General features: G+C 41.0%; 1 non-coding gene across 3 annotated transcripts; it reads right to left on the bottom strand.

Annotated features, from left to right (window-relative positions):
• Nucleotides 1-2,173: 2,173 nt before the first annotated feature.
• LOC101482909 (uncharacterized) lies at nucleotides 2,174-6,336 on the bottom strand. Of its 3 annotated transcripts, none has more exons than XR_013098849.1 (6): nucleotides 6,085-6,334; nucleotides 4,497-6,010; nucleotides 3,622-3,939; nucleotides 3,110-3,518; nucleotides 2,760-2,914; nucleotides 2,174-2,301 (listed from the first exon to the last, which is right to left on the bottom strand). It is a non-coding gene; the product is annotated as an uncharacterized LOC101482909 (transcript). The 3 variants fall into 3 exon arrangements; XR_013098850.1 differs by having other exon boundaries at nucleotides 5,386-6,010; nucleotides 6,085-6,329; XR_013098847.1 differs by having other exon boundaries at nucleotides 3,622-6,010; nucleotides 6,085-6,336.
• Between the last annotated feature and the right edge of the window lie 14,306 nt (nucleotides 6,337-20,642).

The following is a 20,642-nucleotide window of genomic DNA, read 5'->3' as shown; positions in this document are numbered from 1 at the left end:
ATAAAAAGCTCAGGGTTTTAAGTGTTATATGTAACAAATCTCTTCTTTAAAACTCAGTTTATTTGTCATATTTTCTCTCTCAGGTCTGAATGTCCACAGCATGCTGAAACATGAAGCCATCGTCCTCGCTTTGGAAACATTTCTGTAGGATAAGCTGCACTGGCACGATGAGCGTTACACGCCTCTCCACCCGTTGAAACTACCCTACTCTGACTTTCCTTAAACAGTGACCTGTAACATATTAACTGAGTTAAGTGAGTCATTAATAAATAACTCAAATGATAACAAACTGAAAAGTTTTCTTAGTCACTGATGTTTAGAGAGGCCACACTCATTATGGTTCACAGGAGTTCAGGAGTGAGCGATGAAAGTGATGCTACATCAGAGTCTGTCTCTGGACTGGTTGTTTGAGTTCAGCAGGAGGTGGGGAACCCACAGCTACCAGTGGCGCCGCTTGGTTGGTGGGAGGATCATACTTCAGGTTCAGTATTATAGTTACGTTCTTCCTGGTCAGTTTTTTAAAGTTCTGGTACAGAAAGAGAACTAAGACAGCCACACCATCACCTGTGGCTGACCACACACCATTAATGATTTGACTTCTCAGGCAACATAACTAGAAGCCAAAAGTTCACTTTTGAAAATTCAAGACTAAAGTTCCACATTATGAAAAGTTACTCCAAAAAGTCTACAAAGGTTTTCTTTTTGTCTACCAAAGTACATTTTTGTAACTTCATGTGTCGAAATAGCAAATAAAGAGATTAAGGAAAGATTTACAGTCAGAATTACCAGAGTTAGCAGAGCTACCGTAGTTCAGTTTATGGACTTTAATAAGGACAGATAAGAATGGTGAGAGTTTACATGCTGTAACTTTAATGATGCTTGAAAATAATCCAGGAACTGCACTGAGCCTGTCCAGTCAGCACAGTCTGTGTAATATGTGAATAATAATACATTTGACTTCTCCTCCCTTTTCCAATTAAAAGTTGCCAGTAGGGTTGTTGGACTTTGGGACCATGGAGCTGTGGTTTAAAAAATTCGTACACAGTGTAATTACTGTATTTGGACAAAATAACCATTAACTGTAGTTTAAAAGTAGGTTCACGTCAGGGCCAGTGGGGTTAGGAGTAAATTGGATTTAGTCACTGTCTGTGGCAAATAAATTCAATTTACCACCAGAAAAAGCCACAAATGGCAGTAATACTTTTTAAAACGCCTAATGACCAAAATCAGGTAACTTAGGTGCACCTGCTTAACTGCTCATTAACACGTTAAGTGGGTCACTTGCCTGCGTGCAAGAAAGCAACAAGTTTTAATGGTGACCATCAGGAAAACCAACACACCCACACTTAAAATAGGGTACACAGATTTATTTTTCCTCCAAGGCAGCAGCAGCAGACTAGCAGCAGAAGACAGTTCTGTCCTGCAATCCAAGGCCATGGTCAAAATTACTGGTCTCGTCAGCCTTGTGTTGTTAGGGAGTGGGTTTCTACACCAGATCCTACAACTAAAACCTCTGCCCCTCTTAGTCTTGGGCAATCGTGGTTCAAGAGTTGGCAGTTTGTCTTGTAATTGGAAAGTTGCCGGTTCGAGCCCCGGCTCGGCCGTTGTGTCCTTGGGCAAGACACTTCACCCGCTGCCTACTGGTGGTCGTCAGAGGGCCCGGTGGCGCCAGTGTCCGGCAGCATCGCCTCTGTCAGTGCGCCCCAGGATGGCTACGATGTAGCTTGGCATCACCAGTGTGTGAATGGGTGGATGACTGAATGTGTAAAACACTTTGGGGTCCTTAGGGACTAGTAAAGCGCTATACAAATACAGGCCATTTACCATTTTTTTGTACAATTTCCTCTCATTGGTTACCTCCTCCTCCTTTTCTGTGTTTTGCCAGTTGTCAAACAACGATGTGGTCCATTACCGCCACCAACTGGCTCGGAGTGTGAACCAGAATTCACTCATACCAAAGAATCAAAAAAATAAAAGTACTATTGCAGTACTCCATAATAGCAACGACTGACCTGAGGCTGTTGCTGTATCTCTAGATTATCCACCACTAACTAAAAGTTTCTGTTGCATACACATTCATGTAGACACACAAGGGGCTGACAAAAATCATCTAATGCGTCTCTTCATGGGGGGATATGTGGAAGAGAAAATAACTGACAACTGCACAACACTGTTTCAGCAAAACATGACTTTATTTGATTCCGTTTCACTTCTGACTCTGACTTGGATGTGGACGCCCTCAGAGAATGAAGGCGGCGCCTCATGGTGATCTGTTCCTGGCGCTTCTCCTTGGCCTCCTGTCTACAAGAACAAATGCGTGTCAGTCAAACAGCTCCCACATGTCCAACTTTGTCTCCTTAACATTTCACCATCAGGTGCTCCTTGAAGGTTTTCAACCCATAATCGGCCGAATGCCATTACAGCTATATCATGCAAGGCAACTCAGAACTACACTGCTGAAAAACACAGTCCGGTACTTTAAATTTCAAGTGACTCACGATTAAATCACAACTTAAAAGTATATTTAAGGTCAGGAAATTAATTACAATATGTTGTTAGACACAATGCACTTGATGTAATACAGCCGCTCCAACACTCGTGTAAATATCACACCTGCCAGAAATGTATTTGTCACATTATCTTCATTGATCTGAACCACTAGAAATAAATGTAGTGTTCAGCTACACGACAAAAGCAGACTAGTGTGATCTTTGATTCTCAGCAGCTGGTTAAGAATAAAGGCCTAGATTAACACATACCTTCATCCTCTTGGCCAGCAGCTTGTACTCCGAGGCCTCCTCCTTGATCTTCTGGGTGCACTGTCTCTTGAGAGCCATGCGGCGGCGCTTGCGCTGCAGCGCATGAGGAGTCACCAGTCTTTGGATGTTGGCAGCCTTAGTTCTGGGCTTCTCACCTACCAAAGCGAGAGGATTGAAAGAGTCAATACTGACACAGTTCAAGGTCAAGTGCGGTAATGAGGAAGAAGCTTAATGTTCTCACTTTCTGTACACACAACTCGTGCTGTACTACCTCAAAGGAAGCAGGAAATATTCTTTGGTACTGACACAAGATGAAATATGAGAGAAATATGTAAGATGTACAGGATCACCTGACAAAGCTGTTCTGCACAGTCCTGCAGCAGATTCTCTCTGGACCTGCTGCCTTCTTTTCCTTCGTCCTTCTGGGCCGTCGATGTGGGGTTGGGCTGGGCCGGTGCGAGGGATCCCCCCCCCCCCAGGTGGGATAGTGGGGGTGGTTGGGGGCAGAAATGAAAATCCATGTGAGAGATTATCTAAAGTTTGTTTGGACTGGGGTGGGGTGAGGGATGGGGCTAGCTCTGTGCTTGCCCCCCGGGGGACAAGAGACAGTACAACTGATCAGTTGAGAAGTCAGTTTACCTGATCAGTTGTGCTGTGGGTTGGGGCTGGGCGGGGGTGAGGGATGGGGTTTACTTTGTTGTGTTGCCCCCTGAGGAGGGGGGGATTGCTTACAGGCACAATGCCCTGCGTCAGCTGCTCCTGAAAAAAATACATTAAAAGAAAAAACAAAACAAAAACATAAGTACTTCCAACAAACATTGCTGCCCAGGGTAATGAAACTGACGGTGTAATAACTTCATACCTCATCCCACACATATCCAGATCTTCCACCGCAATGGGCGCCGGTCCACCGCCAACTAAAAAACTATATACACAACTATAAAAAACTATATACAGATGTGGTGTGGGGGAAAAGGGGAGTCAGGCCGGGGAAGCAGGTTTCTGAGTCACTCAGTGTAACGAGAGGAGACAGGGTTCAGATTCAGCTTACTCGCTTGAGACTTGAGAATACATCACTGTAGAAAATTCATGTGAGAGATTATCTAGAGTTTGTAGCAAGAAAAATCTTCATATTGGTGTTGTGTTTTATCCACGATGTGCTTTTGGTCAGGCTTGGCGTCTGCTTCCCCCACAAAGAAAGAAAAACAGAAAAAGAAGATATTACATCTTCAACAGTTATTAACAGAAGAAAATGTGAAGGCTAATTTCAATAAACTACTGAATTCAAATCAGTTTTATTATTATCATATATCTATAATATAGCACCAAATCACAACAACAAAACCAGTTAAACCAAATCCAGTTAATCTAGAACACTGGCAGCCTCGCCTCTGTCAGTGCAGCTACAATGTGACGTGCCATCACCAGTGTGTGAATGGGTGGATGACTGAATGTAGTGTAAAGCGCTTTGGGGTCCAGAGGGACTAAGTAAAGCGCTATACAAATACAGGCCGTCTACCATAAAAACACACTCGTGAATTATCGTTAGCAAGATGCCAAATTTAGCAAGAGACTAGCATACTTCTTTAGCAAGCACGTGGTCTCAACTCACCAAGATAAGCTATGGGCGGGAACACAGCAAGGTGCTCCGTTAACTTAACACATTAAAGTTTTCAAATCAGCTTTTGAACAGTGCAAACACTGGTTTATAACACTTTTTTCTGCATTAAAACTCACCAAAACGATGGATAGTTCAGCTCATTTGCTTTCAAAATGTGAAAGACCTAGCTAATGCGTGATGGTGGTCCTATGCGTGGAAGGTGGGACTAATATTGCTTCTAAACAAATGAAATTATCAACACCAAATGTGATCCTCTCTCTAACTTTAGAGAGAAAATCACATTTCCTCTTTTCAAAATAATTGTTTTTTCAAAATAAAAGAGTGAGAATGCATTTGTACAAAAAAAAAAGCAGAAAGAAAGAAATAAGAAAAGGCGTTTTCTCTACTTGTTTACACTAACATCTGGATTGATTTACTAACTCAGCCTGACAGTATGTCAAAATAGATTTTGGCACAACTGTTTGCAAGTTTGGCTTTTTTGTTTGTTTGTTTCAAATTTCTTTCTGAGTACAGCATGCAGTGAAATGCTTGCATCTGAGCAGACAGGTTGCAGGCTGCAAGACGTTTTTATAGATGATGTACCCCAGGTAACGCGTTACTGTAATCCGATTACTTTTTTCAAGTAACGAGTAATGTAAGGGATTGTATTGTTTCTTTATGTTGTTGTGGGTTCTTAAGAATGACACCATTACTTGAAGAGAAGGTATTTTATCGAACTGCGGTTCACATGTAAATGTGGCGAGACGAGGATGGGATATAAAGTAGATACTCTTTGCAGTTTTAAAAAAAGACAACGCCACCCTGGGAATTTCACCCAGAGAATACTGAAAGTAACACTAAATCACCAGAAAGGCACTTAGGTTCGCTATACTCAGTCCAGAGACGAGGTTCAATGATCAACAAATTCACAATTTATTAATAATTATTTAAAACACCATATAAAAGCACAATCATACATATTCAAATACAAATATGCTTAAAAAGGTATTCAGAGCTGAGGCTTACCAGTGGAGGGGCAGGGATGCCACACACAAACTAAAGAAAGAAAACACACCCAAAACACAAGTGCAACATACTATCACACACACTCACACTAATAAACTAAACAAGGCAGGTGTGTACACTCAAGGGATCCCACCACCAAGGCACCCTAGTCTCCTCCACGTCGGCACTCCGCATCTGAATAAAAGAAACAAAGAAAATTTTAATATATTACAACAAACTAATGTGTAGCACCGGGGGATAACCCAACTGCAAGACCACACTGGTGATCCACAGCTAGAAAAAGGGCCTCCCACCAGTGGTGTAACAGAAAATCCAAACTACAAATCAAAAAGCAATAAAACAACATACAATCTGAATAAAACTCTAAAATCTGGAGCAAACGGAATCGCCGTACTGCTCCAACTTGCCGTCCACACGACGATAAGTTAACAGTCAATCAATATGCACGCCAGCTGACTCCGATAACCGGCATGCATATGGCCGTTGTCCACGCCGACGTCCACTGTAAAAGCTGACAGCAGCAGGGAAGAATTCTCACAATGGGAACAGACGGTAAAAGCACAGCAAGGCAAAACAGCAGCACTTCAGTTCACGTAGCTTGGCGCAAAACTAAGGCCCACTCTTCCTGCGAAACATAATAAATAATTACTATAAAAGAACAATAGAAGGCAGAGAGCGTAACAAAAGTTGATTACATACCAAGTAAGCCGGGTCATAGAATGTAAGCAGAATAGCTCAGAGGAGGCTTCTATAGCTACGACCAGCCGCGATGGAGACTTTAGAGGAGTAACCCACAAACGATCTCTACCACACCGAGGAAGTCAGGTGACCAAAAAGGAGATCACAGGCAAGCGATGCAGAGACACTCAAATGGCCACTATTTATACTAGCGCCCCCTAATGGGCCAGGCTGAAAGTGGGTTGGACCGAGGGATAACATTCATCCTGCCACATAAACAAAGCTTCGCCATCACAGTCTAGTCAGAGGTAACTCCCTCTGGCTCTCTAGCTCCCCCTACAGTCTAGGAGTATTAACAACATAAAACATGATACTAGGCAAATAAGGATTTGCTGTTATCATTACAGGGATTACTATTGCAAAACAGGTAATTATACTGTTACTTTCTTGTAAGCGCGCTGCGTTAGTGCAACTGATTTTTTTCTTGTTTAAAACAAACACCACTCACGCCTCACAGATGTAAAGCTGCCTGCGTAAAGATGAAAGTGACTTCGTACAGCCACGATTTGCAGGCGCTGTGCAAGAGGTTCGGGAGCAGAAGTCCCATTGTACTACTGCATGAACACGCTTTTCACACATGGTTGCTGTACGCATAAAGCTGGCTGTAGCTTTTTAGCTCACAGCCCGACACATACCAACAACAGCATAGATGGCACAGGCGTCAAGGCAGCGAGGCGTGAATGCGGGTGCCGCTCAGGTGCGTCCGCCTCCTCTGCAGCGGCGCTGCACACCACGCCCCGCCACACACATTAACCAGGTAAAATACATATTTAGGCAGAATTTTGCAAATATCTATTTTTCATTTTTCAGCACATAGTGCTTTTTTATTTTTTTAAAAGTCAGATCAAGGCTCCAAAAGCCCAAAGGAGATATAAGGGCTCACAACAGTTTTTGTTTGCTACATGGATCATTTTAGTTCAGCTGGGTGTCTTTCCTTTTGTTAGTTCAAAATGTGTTAATTACATGAATAAAATGTAATTTTCTCTGTAGCACTTCATGGATTTCATAAACAACACACCTTAGTTGTTCACACAAAGCATAAAGGTAAAAAAACCAAACAAACAGTATATACAGTGTTATCTTCATTTTAGATGTCAAAAAGTATTTGTGGCTCCCAGTGTTTTCTTTTGCATGCATGGAAACCGGGTCCAAATGGCTCTTTGGGTCTTAAAGGTTGCTGACCCCTGCCCTGGATTGAAACAGGGGTCAAATGTTTCCTGGTCTTCCTAAAGTCCACGATCAGTTCATTGGTCTTTGTCACGTGGTGTGAGCAGAATCATCTTCAGCTCAACGTGGCAAAGGAGTTGACCACAGCCCGGTACTCTTTCTCATCATCCCTGCTGATGCATCCAACCACCGCAGAGTCATCAGAAAACTTCTGAAGATGGCAGGTCTCTGTGCAGTGGCTGAAGTCTGTGGTGTACAGGGAAAGGACAGAGGATGGTCCCTTGTGGTGCCCTTGTGTTGCTAATTACCTTGTCAGACACACACTGTGGAAGACGCACATATTGTGGTCTCCCTGTCAGGTAATCAACAATCCAGGACACCAGAGAAGCATCCACCTGCATCGCTGTTAACTTCATCATCATTCATCACATTACGAGCATATGTACTTTTAGTTTTAGTTCACACTGACCGTGTAATACTCAGCAACCAGTATGTGTTTTACTCTGTCATTGTTCACACGAATTTAATACAAAAATAAAATACATTCTGTAACAAAGACCATCACCCAGTTTAAGGTTACGCCACAACTGACCTAAATTTATAGTATTGGTAATTACCAAAATCATTTTCTACGGTCCTGTAAAGGTTAATCCACCAGTATGCACAAATTCTTTAATGAAAATGATAATATCAATGATAAAATACAATTATTGTTGTTGCCCATGAAGCTTCATTTTTACTGTTTTACAAATAAAGGGGGTAAATAAAGGATTTTTTTTTTTGGTTAAGAGGCCAAATTATATTTAGTTGCATTCCTGAACAGAAAATCTATTTTTAGTGGTCGAATGTTAAGTTTAATTAATTTCTGTTTCTTCAGAGAAATCCAGTGTGTCGGCCCAAACTCCTATAAAAATATTAATTCAACCATTTTAGCAGCACACTGAACAATGTGTACAAGAGTAAAAACATCCAGAATGATTGTGATTCAGATCAGTACAGTATCAGTGGTGTTAAAGTGTTTTTTTGTGTCACCTGCAGTGAAAGGGGCACTAGTTCACTGATTCCACTTGTTTTGGGGTTTATTGGTTCAAATTAAAGCTAAATTAGCTGAATTGTATTTTGCTTTGTATGTAAGTAAAAGAGCTGCATCAGTGTGGCAGACTGTTAAAATAAGAAATACGGTACTGTAGTTAGAAATAGTCCGCCTGTCAGCTGATCATACAGCTCATCTTTCTCTGTGCTAATCTGGGCTTTTTATGGCCCCTATGTAAGAAACAGTTTGAAAAACTACAAAGGGATATGCTTTTAAGATGATCCATGGTGATAGATCAACAATGTAAAACATCAGACTTTAAGAAGAAAACAGGCCCAGTTTGTGAACCCAAAATTCAGTTAAATATAATCCTTCTCTGGGTGGAATCCAGAAATGGAAATCCAGCTCACCTGCTCACCTCCCGTTCCTGTCCTCTCGGATTGGGTGATTCCTTTGCAATCAATCATCAGAATACTCCCCTGCAGCTTCCACTGGCATTCCCACCCTCCCAGTGACCCTCCTCATATGCCTCCTCACCATGTCCAAGTAAAAGCTCACTCTCTCTTCTATGAACTCAAAAATACACTATATGGCCAAAAGTATTCACTCTTCTGCCTTCACATACACATGTATTTGAGTGAAATCCCATTCTTAATCCACAAGGTTTGTTGTGATGTCAGCCCACCATTTGTAGAACAGCTTTAACTCCTCTGGGGACTTTTCACAAGGTTTAGGAGTGTTTATGGGAGTTTGTGAGGTCAGACTCTGATCTTGGATGAGAAGTCTAATTTCATTTTCTACTTCCACAGCAAACCCACTCATCCATATCTTTTTTAACCTAGTTTTGTGCTGGTGCACAGTTATATTGGAGCAGGAAGAGTCCATCCCAAAACTCATCCGTTGTCTGAATTTTCCTGATATGATGATTTTACATTTCCTACCATTTCATGGCTGAGTTGTTGTTGTTTCCAATCACTTGCAGTTTGTTATAATTCCACAAACAGCTGACTGTGGAATATTTAGTAGTTGGGAAATTTCACGACTGGACTTATGAAATTATGGAATATGAGCTTTGATTGAATGAATTAAATGTGAGATAAAAAACCTTGTGGCTGCGAACCCGTTTTATCAGCTACACTGTACACAGTTTTTATGTCAATAAAATGCAAGCCGTACGAAACAGATGCTCGACATACAGTAAGCAACAACAACAAAACTCCCTGGACTTGCACGGTTCTCATTTATTACTCTTATTTCCAAGAAAACATCAAAGTGAGGTGGAAATATATCACGGCACAATGCTGGAACATTCTTTCACAGACACGTTTGAAATCCTGCAGCTGGAAACACATTCATAAACATATGAAGACATTAAATGGATATCAAATTATTACTTAAAGACACAGACAAAAACAGCCACCAAAACAGATTATGGACAGGGCCATAACACCCCCCTTCCCAAGACCAAACATCTCCCCTATAGATGTTTGGCACTCAGGAGTTCAGAAAACCACGCGACAGCGCATCTGCCATTACATTCTCTGTCCCTTTTTTGTGATGGATCTCCAGATTGAAATCCTGCACTAAGAGGGACCATCTCATAAGCCTTTGGTTAGAATTTTGCATCCTAGTCAAAAACATGAGGGGGTTGTAATCGGTGTAAACAATGACAGGTGCTGAACTAGAACCGACATAGACCTCGAAATGCTGTAGAGCAAGCAACAGAGAAAGAGCTTCCTTTTCAATGGTACTGTATTTCTGTTGGTGGGAGTTGAATATTTTTGAAAAGTAACCATTTGGGTGATCAACACCCTGCCTATCCTCCTGCAACAGCACCGCACCTGCACCATCGGCGCTGGCATCCACCTTGAGTTTAAACGGATGTGTGAAAGCAGGAGCGGCAAGCAGGGCCGGCCCGTGGCATAGGCCGTATAGGCAAATGCTAAGGGCGCCGGCCATCAGGGGGCGCCACGCCAGTGCCACAAATGTTTGGGGAAAAAAAAGAAAAAGAAAAAAAGCTGGTACTATTATTTCTAAATACAAAAAATAATCCCACGTTAATTAAAATGCAAAGTAAAGCTTATTTAATAGAAATATTATTTGTTACAACATTACGCCCCCCCTCCCCGCACGGTGCGCCCCCTCCCTTCCCGTATCATGGTTCCTTTTGGACGTCACCACAACAAATAAATCAACACAAGATGTCAAAGCGGCCAAAACTGTCAGGTGCCCAGGGAAGAAAAAAGAGAGAAGAAGAGGAGGAGAAACGAGAAAAAGACAGAGGTAGGTAACGTTAGCCTACATGAAATTATTTGTCTGAATGTGATAGTAACCTAAATTTTTAGCATTAAGCTAATGTTACATGATTCGCTAATTGCTAATCAATAAATAGCTAGTTAACCCTTTAAGACCTACCATAGAACCAAGTCCGCCAGAGCTTATATTATATTTTTACATGCTGTGGAGCCATTTTTGGGAGCATTTCAAGTTGCTATACATCAATACAACCATTATAGCCCAGATTTTAATAATATGTATTCATTAAGTGCATAGTAATTACATAAATTGCAAAAAAGTGCAATAAACTACAAAAAAATTGAAAATCGTTTTTGATTTTTTAACATATATTTGTAGTTAGAGAAATTTAAGAGTCTTATCCCTCAAAACTGTAAATACAAAAAAGTTGCACAAAATAGTTTCCTACCACAGGAAATTTATTTTGAGTGTCTTCATAGTTTTATTTTTGAAATACACCAATTTTTATACACTGCAGGAAAAATGAAAATAAATATTATACTGCAAATTTGCAAAAAAGCAGCATATGCATCAAAATAAACTATTTCCAGCAGTGCAATATGAGTCCTAAGAATCCCAGAAACGACACAGAAAGTCATAAAGTCAAAGATAACTTTTAAAAAGAGCAGTATAGGCCCTGAGGCCCTGATCGCAAAAAAGACTACATTTCCGCGAAAATGACGTCACTTCCGGTTTCGGGTGGGTAATGGCGGAAATGCAAAAGTTCGCGCTGACGTCTATTCCAACGTAGGAAGTGTTTTGAACAGCTGATCAGATCGGTAAAGCGTGTTTCTGGAATATTATGTTCTTGTTCCTGCAAGCGCTTTTTATGCAGTTTTTGCAAAGCTTTATGTGGAAGGAAACCGTGACCTAGGACAAGCTGATGGCATCAGATGTAAGTACAACTCCTCCGGTTTCATATGCAAAAAAAATTTTTGCGCTAGCTTACGTGGTTGCAGTGCTACTGGGATTTAAAAATAGTTAGGCATAACAGAGCGTTCCCGCTCCGATCGGCTCTAAAGGGTTAACTGTTTTAACGTCAGTTAATATTGTGGAGGGGGCTAAATTGTTATGGAAAATAATAATGTAACGTTAGGTAATTACAGTACTCCCACCTTTCCCACCATTCCTCATTTGTATTCATCTTTTAAGCAGGTGTTTTTTGTTTACATTGTTATTGCCTTCTGGTTAGCTAACGTTTACCCTGCAGGTAATAGTCACTTTTCCACCCCTGTATATATTATAGTTGTAAGCCTAGTTGTTAAAGTGCACATCATTAATGTTAATTAAGCAATATCACATGAGAGGGAATGCTGTTTTTTAATATGAGCACTGCTGTGATTCGGTCAAAGATAATCATAACATAACATTCTCATATGATATTATACTGTTACTTTGCATTCTGCTATTCAGCATTTCACTGTAATGATGACAATAAATTGAATCTAATCTAATTTGCATATCAGTTAAGATCATACATATATCTCTTTGGTTTCTCATTTATATTATATCATTTCATTTTATTCCTGGAATCATATGTTTTTATTATTAGACTTTAATACTCAGTGGTGTCACATATTCCTCTCTTCAGATGCACTGTTGAAGTTTCTAAATCCCACCCCTGGGCCATCTACCACATCTACCGCTGCTGCCTCCACTTCAGCAGCACAACCCACCAGTGATGCAGCATCAGCAGCACAACCCACCAGTTTTGCAGCAGCATCAAGTGGTGTTCCTGTTGCCTTATTTATATTGTATTTTTAATTTATTTTATCCAACTTGTTGACACGTTTTATTGTATTTATGTATGTAAAATTTATTGTATTTCATATATTCATTTTTTATTTTTTGTATTCATTTATTTATTCATATATTTTTTTATCTTGTTAATTATTCTGATTGTGAATTTGCTTTCTTTAAGTAAAAAAAAAATGTCAAAGAAAAAGCTATTCCGTTTCTTGTGAGTACATACACTACACTGCCGATGTAGGGGGGCGCCACCTAAAATCTTGCCTAGGGCGCCAGATTGGTTAGGGCCGGGCCTGGCAGCAAGTACTGGTGTGCTGCAGAGGAGAGCTTTGAGAGACTCAAAAGCATTCTGGCATGTGGGGGACCATACGAATGGTTTTGACACACTTGTGAGACTGGTGAGAGGTGCAACTACATCTGCAAAATTCTTACAGAAGCCACGATAATAGCCGGCCATTCCAAGGAACCGGCGAAGTTCACGTCTAGTGCGAGGCACAGGGAAATCTAGGACAGCCTGGATTTTAGCCAAAAGGGGGCGCACCTGTCCCTGACCCACCTGCTTCCCTAGATAAGTCACAGTGGCCTTACCAAAGTCACATTTGGCAAGATTTAGGGTAAGGGATGCCTCTTTTAATCTTTCAAAAATCTCCGTGAGTGTTTCAAGGTGTTCTGACCAAGTCTGTGAATAGGCTACAATGTCGTCCAAGTACACTTCACAGTTTGTGACACCACCTAAGACAATGTGCATAAGGTGTTGGAATGTGGCAGGGGCATTTCGAAGGCCAAAAGGCATGACGGTGGATTGGAGGAAGTGATCAGGAGTGACGAAAGCAGAAATTTCAGATGCACGCGGAGTGAGGGGAACTTGCCAATAACCCTTTAATAAATCCAGTTTGGTGACAAACTTTGCGGAGCCAACCCTATCAACACAATCTTCCATGCGGGGAAGAGGGTAGGAGTCGGGTTTGGTCACACTGTTCACTTTTCGAAAATCAGTACAAAAACGTGGGGTCTTCCTTCGGCACAAGAAGGCATGGGGAACTCCAGGCACTCGAACTAGGGACAGCTAGCCCATTTTCCAGCAAGTAGGAAACTTCTTGCTGAAAAAGAGCACATTGTAAGTGAAGGACTTTGCTCAGCTAAGAGAATTGGTCCTGCTGGAAGAATTCAAAACGTGTCTTCCAGAGAATGTTGTTGTATATATCAATGAGCAAAAGGTGGATTCGTTGTCTAAAGCTGTTATTCTAGCAGATGAGTTTGTGTTGACCCATCGCGTCACGTTTTCAGCTATGCGCCGTGAATGGGCCCCGTTGTCTAAACCTGCAAGGAGTTTGAGGGTTTCTCCTAAGCGTCAAACGCGCCCTGATCAGGTTCCCATGACTGTCCAAGAATGCTTTTATTGCCATGATACTGGCCATCTCATTGCCAATTGTCCGTCGCTCCGTCGCAAAGAGCAAACTCACACATGGAAAAAGCCAAAAAGTGTTGGTTTTGTTCAGTCGGTTTCTACTCCTAATCCCGTCAGGGATGAACCAGGAAATGACAGTCTTGACAGCAGTTACCGACCTTTCATTTCACAAGGGTTCGCCTCACTGACTGGAATAGAGGGGGATCGCGTGCCGATTGTAATTTTGCGCGACACTGGGGCTGCCCAGTGGAAAAGCGCGTTGCCTTTTTCAAGTAACTCGTTTTGTGGTGCTGATGCTCTCGTGTGGGGAGTGAAAATGAGTGTGTTACGAGCGCCGCTGCATAGAGTCTTCCTACAGTCACCTCTCGTTTCGGGCCCGGTAACAGTTGGGGTGCGCGCTCGCTTGCCCGTGCAGGGGGTTACTATGATTCTGGGGAATGATCTAGCCAATGGAAAAGTTTTCCCGATCCCTGAAGTAATTGAAAACCCCGTCGATGATTTTGTTTTTGTTTCTGAGCCTGCTGCTGACAGTCTGCCCTCTGTTTTTCCTGCCTGTATTGTCACACGCGCCCACAAGCGCAAATATAGTGATGTTGAGTTGTCTGACTTTTTTCTATGTTCTGAAGCTGTTCCTGAGACTGCTCAACTGCCTGTGGAAAAAGCTGAAAAATGTGTGTCTGATGAAATGCTACCCGCTACACCTGACCTGTCTTTTGAGGTAAACAAAACAGATTTTATTCATGCGCAACAGAGTGACCCGACTTTGGCCAAATGTTTACTCGCCGCAAATTCCAGCGATCAGAATCCCCGTGTCTACAGCATTGAAAATGATGTGTTAATGCGCAAATGGCATCCTCCCTCATCTAGTGATCTTGGCTGGAATGTATTTCAACAAGTGGTTGTACCGCAAAAATTCCGACCCCAAGTACTCAGCCTCGCACATGACAGTTTCTCTGGACATTTAGGAATTAGGAAAACTTACCATCGTATTCTGCGTCACTTTTTCTGGCCAGGTTTGAAGTCTAAAGTGACCAAGTATTGCAGTTTTTGCCACGTTTGCCAGGTCAGTGGAAAACCCAACCAGGTTATTCCTCCCGCTCCATTGCATCCAATCCCGGCTTTAGGGGGACCATTTGAGCACATAATCATCGATTGTGTAGGTCCGCTTCCAAAAACAAAGTCAGGACATCAGTACATCTTGACTTTGATGTGCACCGCCACACGCTTCCCCGAGGCTATTCCGTTACGCACTATCAAAGTCAAAGCCATTGTCAGAGCATTAGTAAACTTTTTCTCCACTTTCGGTTTGCCTAAATCAGTTCAAATGGACCAAGGGTCTAACTTCATGTCCAAAATTTTCGCTCAGGTCTTAAAATCGCTATCCATCAAGCATCAAAAATCCAGTGCATATCACCCCGAATCACAGGGTGCGCTTGAGCGTTTCCACCAAACCTTAAAAGCCATGATTAAAAGACATTTAACCAATCCTGTTAAATGTCTGGCTGGGCTAACGTTTGGGATCTGAATGGCAGCAGGAGCCTCCGCCCCTGGCGTCATCCGTCCACTGGCAGCTTGTGGAATGGTTGCAGCAGCTTCTGCTCCCGCATCCACCACCAAACCTCCAGTCGCCTCAACCGGCCGAGGTTTCGACTTTGCAAATACCCCCTTATCCACCAGCTGTGCTGTCAGGCACTGCTTAATTTCTGCCTTTTTAGCATGTAAAGGCACACTAACATTAAACAATTCTGCCACCAACAACAAATCTGCCTTTGTGCATCGATCCAACTTATCCATGATGGGTTGCAGTGCAAAACCATCCACGTCAAAAGTCATTGTGACTAGATCACCCCCAACACTACAAGAAAACTGCCAACCAAAAACTGCAGACAACCCACAAAACACAATGAGCAAAAAGAATGGCAAAAGAAAAGAGCGGACGAGCCCCCACTTTATGTTACGCCCCAGTCTAGGGGTACAGGAACGCAACATAAGTTTGAAAAGATTGCCCCGCCCTGGTCCCCAAAACCATACACAGAGGGAAAACCAATTTCTTAGTGAATGGTGGTTTATTTCTCTACACTGCAAAATGAAGCTCCGGGGTGAACAAAGGCCAAAATAACAAACAAAACAAGCTAAGTCAGGAGGAGGTGCTATCTAAAACCCTATGTGAAATCAAACATCAAACAAAAGACAAGCACTACACCTAACTCCCTAACTGAAATAAACAGGAGAAAACAGTGCAAGGGAAAACAATAAGGCAGCTCACCCCTTCTGTTCCAGTGCCATTTACAATGTGCTATTTACAATGAAGACTAATGTACACACTATATACAGAACTCAGACAGTCGCAAAAGTCACAGGCACAAATGTCTCAGGTTTTGGAGGCCAGGGTCAGGTCTGCTGCTGCTGTCAGTGGCTGCCCCGGGACAACTGCTGGTGATGGATTTTGCAAAATGATACAATTGTAGGTTTTTATGAAAAATCAGCAATTTCCTGGACGCCGCAGGTCCAAATTCTGGGTTATGGATTTTTCTCTTTTTATTTATTCATTTATTTATTGTGACCAAACGTTTCTATAGACTCAACATTACTTTTAAGAAGGTTGAAATGGAAACAACATGTATTTGTGGCAACTACATATAATCTGTGAACATGGAAACAACTTTATCCCAGAAGGCTGATTCTGATCTGGACGAAGCGTTTTCACTGGGAGAAATGTTTCGTCGCTCATCCAAATTCAAATTCAAATTCAAATTCAAATTTTATTTGTCACGTACACAGTCATACACAGTACGATATGTAGTGAAATGCTTGGACAACTGCTCGTGACCTAAAGAAAACAAAAAAGGAAAAGGCTATGAATAAGATAGGAAATAAATATGAAAAATTAAAAAGGGTAAATTTAACTAGGAAGGAATAAAATATAAATTAAGGTTAAAAATGAAATAACTGTACAACACAAATTAGAATGAAGGGTAAATTTAACTGGGAAGAATAAGATAAAGATAAATATATAAATTAAAGTTGAAAATAAAATAACTGTACAACAAAATACACAATACACAATATAGAACTATATAAGAATGTATGAAGAAATCTAAATATAAATAAATATATACACAATAACAGCAGCTGTACAAGTATTAACCGGAAATGAAGAATATAGTGACCAGTGTTGTGCAAAACCAAAGTCCAGAAAGTCCAGTGTGTGTGTAAGAACTGTATGTGTGGGTCAGTACTGTGTGGTGGTGTGATCCAAGTGACTTCTTCAGTCTCAGCTGACTGCAGGTTTCCCCAACCTTATAAACAGTCAGTGTAGTGACTAACGCGTTATTAAGGAACCCGTTATAGTAACTACGTTATTATTGTGGTAACGAGCACGGTAACTAGTTATTATGCCAAAATCAGGAACACATTTATCGTTACTGGGATTTAGATAGGGTCGTTATTCGCTACTTCGTGTGCTGCGTTCGACTTACCTCGGAAATCGGACCATGAACCTGGGAATGTCTCACTCGAGTAAACGGCGTTCTGGTTAGTCGGGATTCCAATATGGCAACGCCCTCGAAAACGGTTGTTTTGCTAGCCCTCTATAAAAACAAATTACTTCTAAACACATATGCAGCTCATCTGCAGTCTGGCGTTACCTACATCTTCCTACCACTTAATCTACCATCATACGTGTGGGACTAATAAAGGTTATCTTATCTTATCTTATCTTATATTTTATTTATCTAGCTATATTATTTTAGTACTTATCATTTAATTTATTTCTCTTTGTGAGGCTGAAAATACTTTTTGCAGTTCAGCTTACAGTTTACACAGAATGGACAAACCTCACTGTGTTCATGTTGAATCATTTTTGCACTATTTTGATACCTACAGCTCCTAAATGGTCTGAGCAAGGGTGTAGATTTGGTTTTGGCATTGGTGGGGACGGATGATTCAACCACCGAACCCTGCCCTGTTTCTTTTTTTTTTCTTTTTTGTCTTTGCTTCTTGATTAAAAAAAAAAAAAAAAAAAGGAGAAATATACGTGCCTACATGTGCTATTCTGCATGCTTTTAAACCATTTAAAATTACAATTCATAGTTTTATATGTGAATTATATAACGTTAAATTACTATTAAACAAATGACTGACTAAACTATTTTAAGGCTTTAGTTTACTTCCACATTCCATATAAATCAGGTATCACACAAAAATAAAATGGCTTCAAATACAGTCATGACAATAAAAGAATATGGCTTTAAGGACTTAACAACATTACTTCAGTTATAGTACACCAACATCTCTGATACATTAGCACTAAGGGAATACTGAATGTCCATAAAACTACTCATCTAAGATTACCACAAAGTAAAAGATCTCTCAGCAAAATTATGCAACATTTTAGGCACTATTGCCCCGATCAAATCAGTGAGCTGAGATTTTTTTATTCTAAACATGAACTACTGTTACAGCTACTGGTGTCCCACACAACAACTCAATGTCCACTATGTGAAGGAGCCAAACACATGCCTTCTCCTCTCGTTAACTGAGATGAACTGCTGGCATATTGGTTTTACATCTATACTGTCCAGTCTCTCCTGGTGGACATACAGCAGCATTGTTTAATCTCATTTGAGTCATTGTTAACCTTAGCCATCTTTTTAGTTTTCTGAGATCACTGAAGCTTCTTTCAGCCTCAGTACATGCGTTTTATCCTCAGATTAAAATTATTATTCTGTGCTTGATGTGCCTCACCTTTGGCCCTGGCTCCTCCCCTCTGACTGCACTAGGACATATTGCCACCTGATAAAATAACACATTGATTCGTGCCATATAAAAAGTGAGACATGTCAATTCAGATTCTTTGTCAAATATACACTAATGAATCAATTTACATCAACAGCCTAACAATTGTTATGATAATAAATACTAGTTAATCTATAGCACCAAATCATCAGTCAGTCACCTGTGACCTCGCCTCTTCACCTCTGTCCGAGCTACAACATGGCAGAGCTACATGACAATAAGAATAAAATGTGGAGCTGCTTCAGTGTTTCTGTCACTTTGTGCAGATCTTGACTCATCAGTAATGTTTGTAGGGTGAGTGCATTTTTTAAAACAATTTGTGAAAACTGCACTACAAGGTGGAATATTTGCAAAATCATGACTACCTCATGATATTTTGTCTCAAAAATTAACCCTATGAATATGTCAGTGCCATTAGGATGAAATTATTGTGTCACCAACATTTTAACGTTAGACATACAATTTTAACAGCCTCTGTAAACTAATATCCTGGCTTGCTCGAGGCTGCCGTTTTCTCTGACATTTTCAATCAAAATTAGAAATGCTACTCTGAGACTGAGCTAACTAATAGTCCTGCATGTTGTGCAGTTAGTTTACAAAACACGCTATTCATGGTTACATACAATTTTAGACTGATGCGGGCCAAAGCCTAGCATAGCCTGTAACGTTATTGTGACGGACACATTTTATGAGTGAACTTGGCTTTAAGTGACTTACAGGTTTCTTTGAAAAATACTTTCTTATATCCAGGTTCTTCCTTGTTGCTGCCATCCTCCTCGTCTCCTTGCAACATCAGTAATGTTTGTAGGGTGAGTGCATTTTTAAAACAATTTGTGCAAACTGCACTACAAGGTGGAATATTTGCAAAATCATGACTACCTCATGATATTTTGTCTCAAAAATTAACCCTCCTCTCCTCCTTGCAGCGCAGGCTTGCTTGCCGCTGCTAAAACTAAACAGAGCTCCCTGAAAGGCACAGCCAATCACATTGGCCATATTTGTCACATGAGGTAGGACTCCAGTAGAGAACGTAATTTAACTCTTTCTGCACCGCTGGGTGAATGAGACGTTGACAGATCGCTTTTTTTTTTCCTATCAGGTTTGTTTTTCTTTACTCGAGGAGATCAAATTAATAATCGCTGGATGTTGGTGGGGACACGTTCCTTCCATCCATGCCAAATCTACGCCCTTGGGTCTGAGGCACAGTTTAATGTTGTCACTGCTAAAAGTAAACTTTCTACCCATTTCAATGGCAAAAATAAATCTACCTTTCTGAGTTTCTGCTGATGAATTGTGCTGTAACAACTGTTGCTGTGCAAGATGCTGCAGAAACACTGAAAAGCACCACAATAAACCAACTCTGCCAACCACAAGTGTAATATGTGTAGTATGTAACACACACAGAGCAACCCTCTGATGTCTTTTCTGAAGCTGCCGTGTGTATTAACCAGTTTGCATTTTCAATATTCATGTGTAACTTGATAATCTGCAAATGTGCATTTGTTGAATTTGTCTGCAATAAAAAGTTGAACCTGTCTCGTCATGCTTCTTCTGTCAATATCAAGAGACGGGCAGAGCTCTATTCTCTACTCTATGCTATCAAGGTTATTATGTACACTGTGTTTAGTCAGCAGATCATACGGGCACCTACACACACATTTAAACTATAATGAATATGCAAAGAAGATAACCAGGAATTAGCTTTCACAGTTCATGTGTGCTTTTCTCAGCACTCGTGGTTCAGACCACGCTCATTTTTAACTCTGACCTCATTTTGAGCTCAGCTCTAATTCTGTAAAGTGTTGTGAGTCCATCTCACACACTTGTATCACATCAAAAACATTTGTTCACAGATTGAAAAAGGCTTCCTGCCACAGAGAGCATCTCCTGGATGACTAAGACGTTGTAAAGAATATCAGACACGCTGTCACTGCTGGTAAAACTGCAGCTTTGCTGTCTTGAAGTTTTATCCACTTGCATCTGGTTAACCATGTATGCAAATAAGGAGGAAGATGAGAGGGTGTCATTTTTTAACACTTCACTTCTGTATCTTAAAGACTGGGATGAGTC

This window comes from Maylandia zebra, linkage group LG6 (assembly GCF_041146795.1).
Source record: "Maylandia zebra isolate NMK-2024a linkage group LG6, Mzebra_GT3a, whole genome shotgun sequence".
NCBI lineage: Eukaryota > Metazoa > Chordata > Actinopteri > Cichliformes > Cichlidae > Maylandia > Maylandia zebra.
The sequence above is the reverse complement of the archived record's forward strand: the minus strand, read 5'-3'. Positions and strand labels throughout refer to the sequence as shown.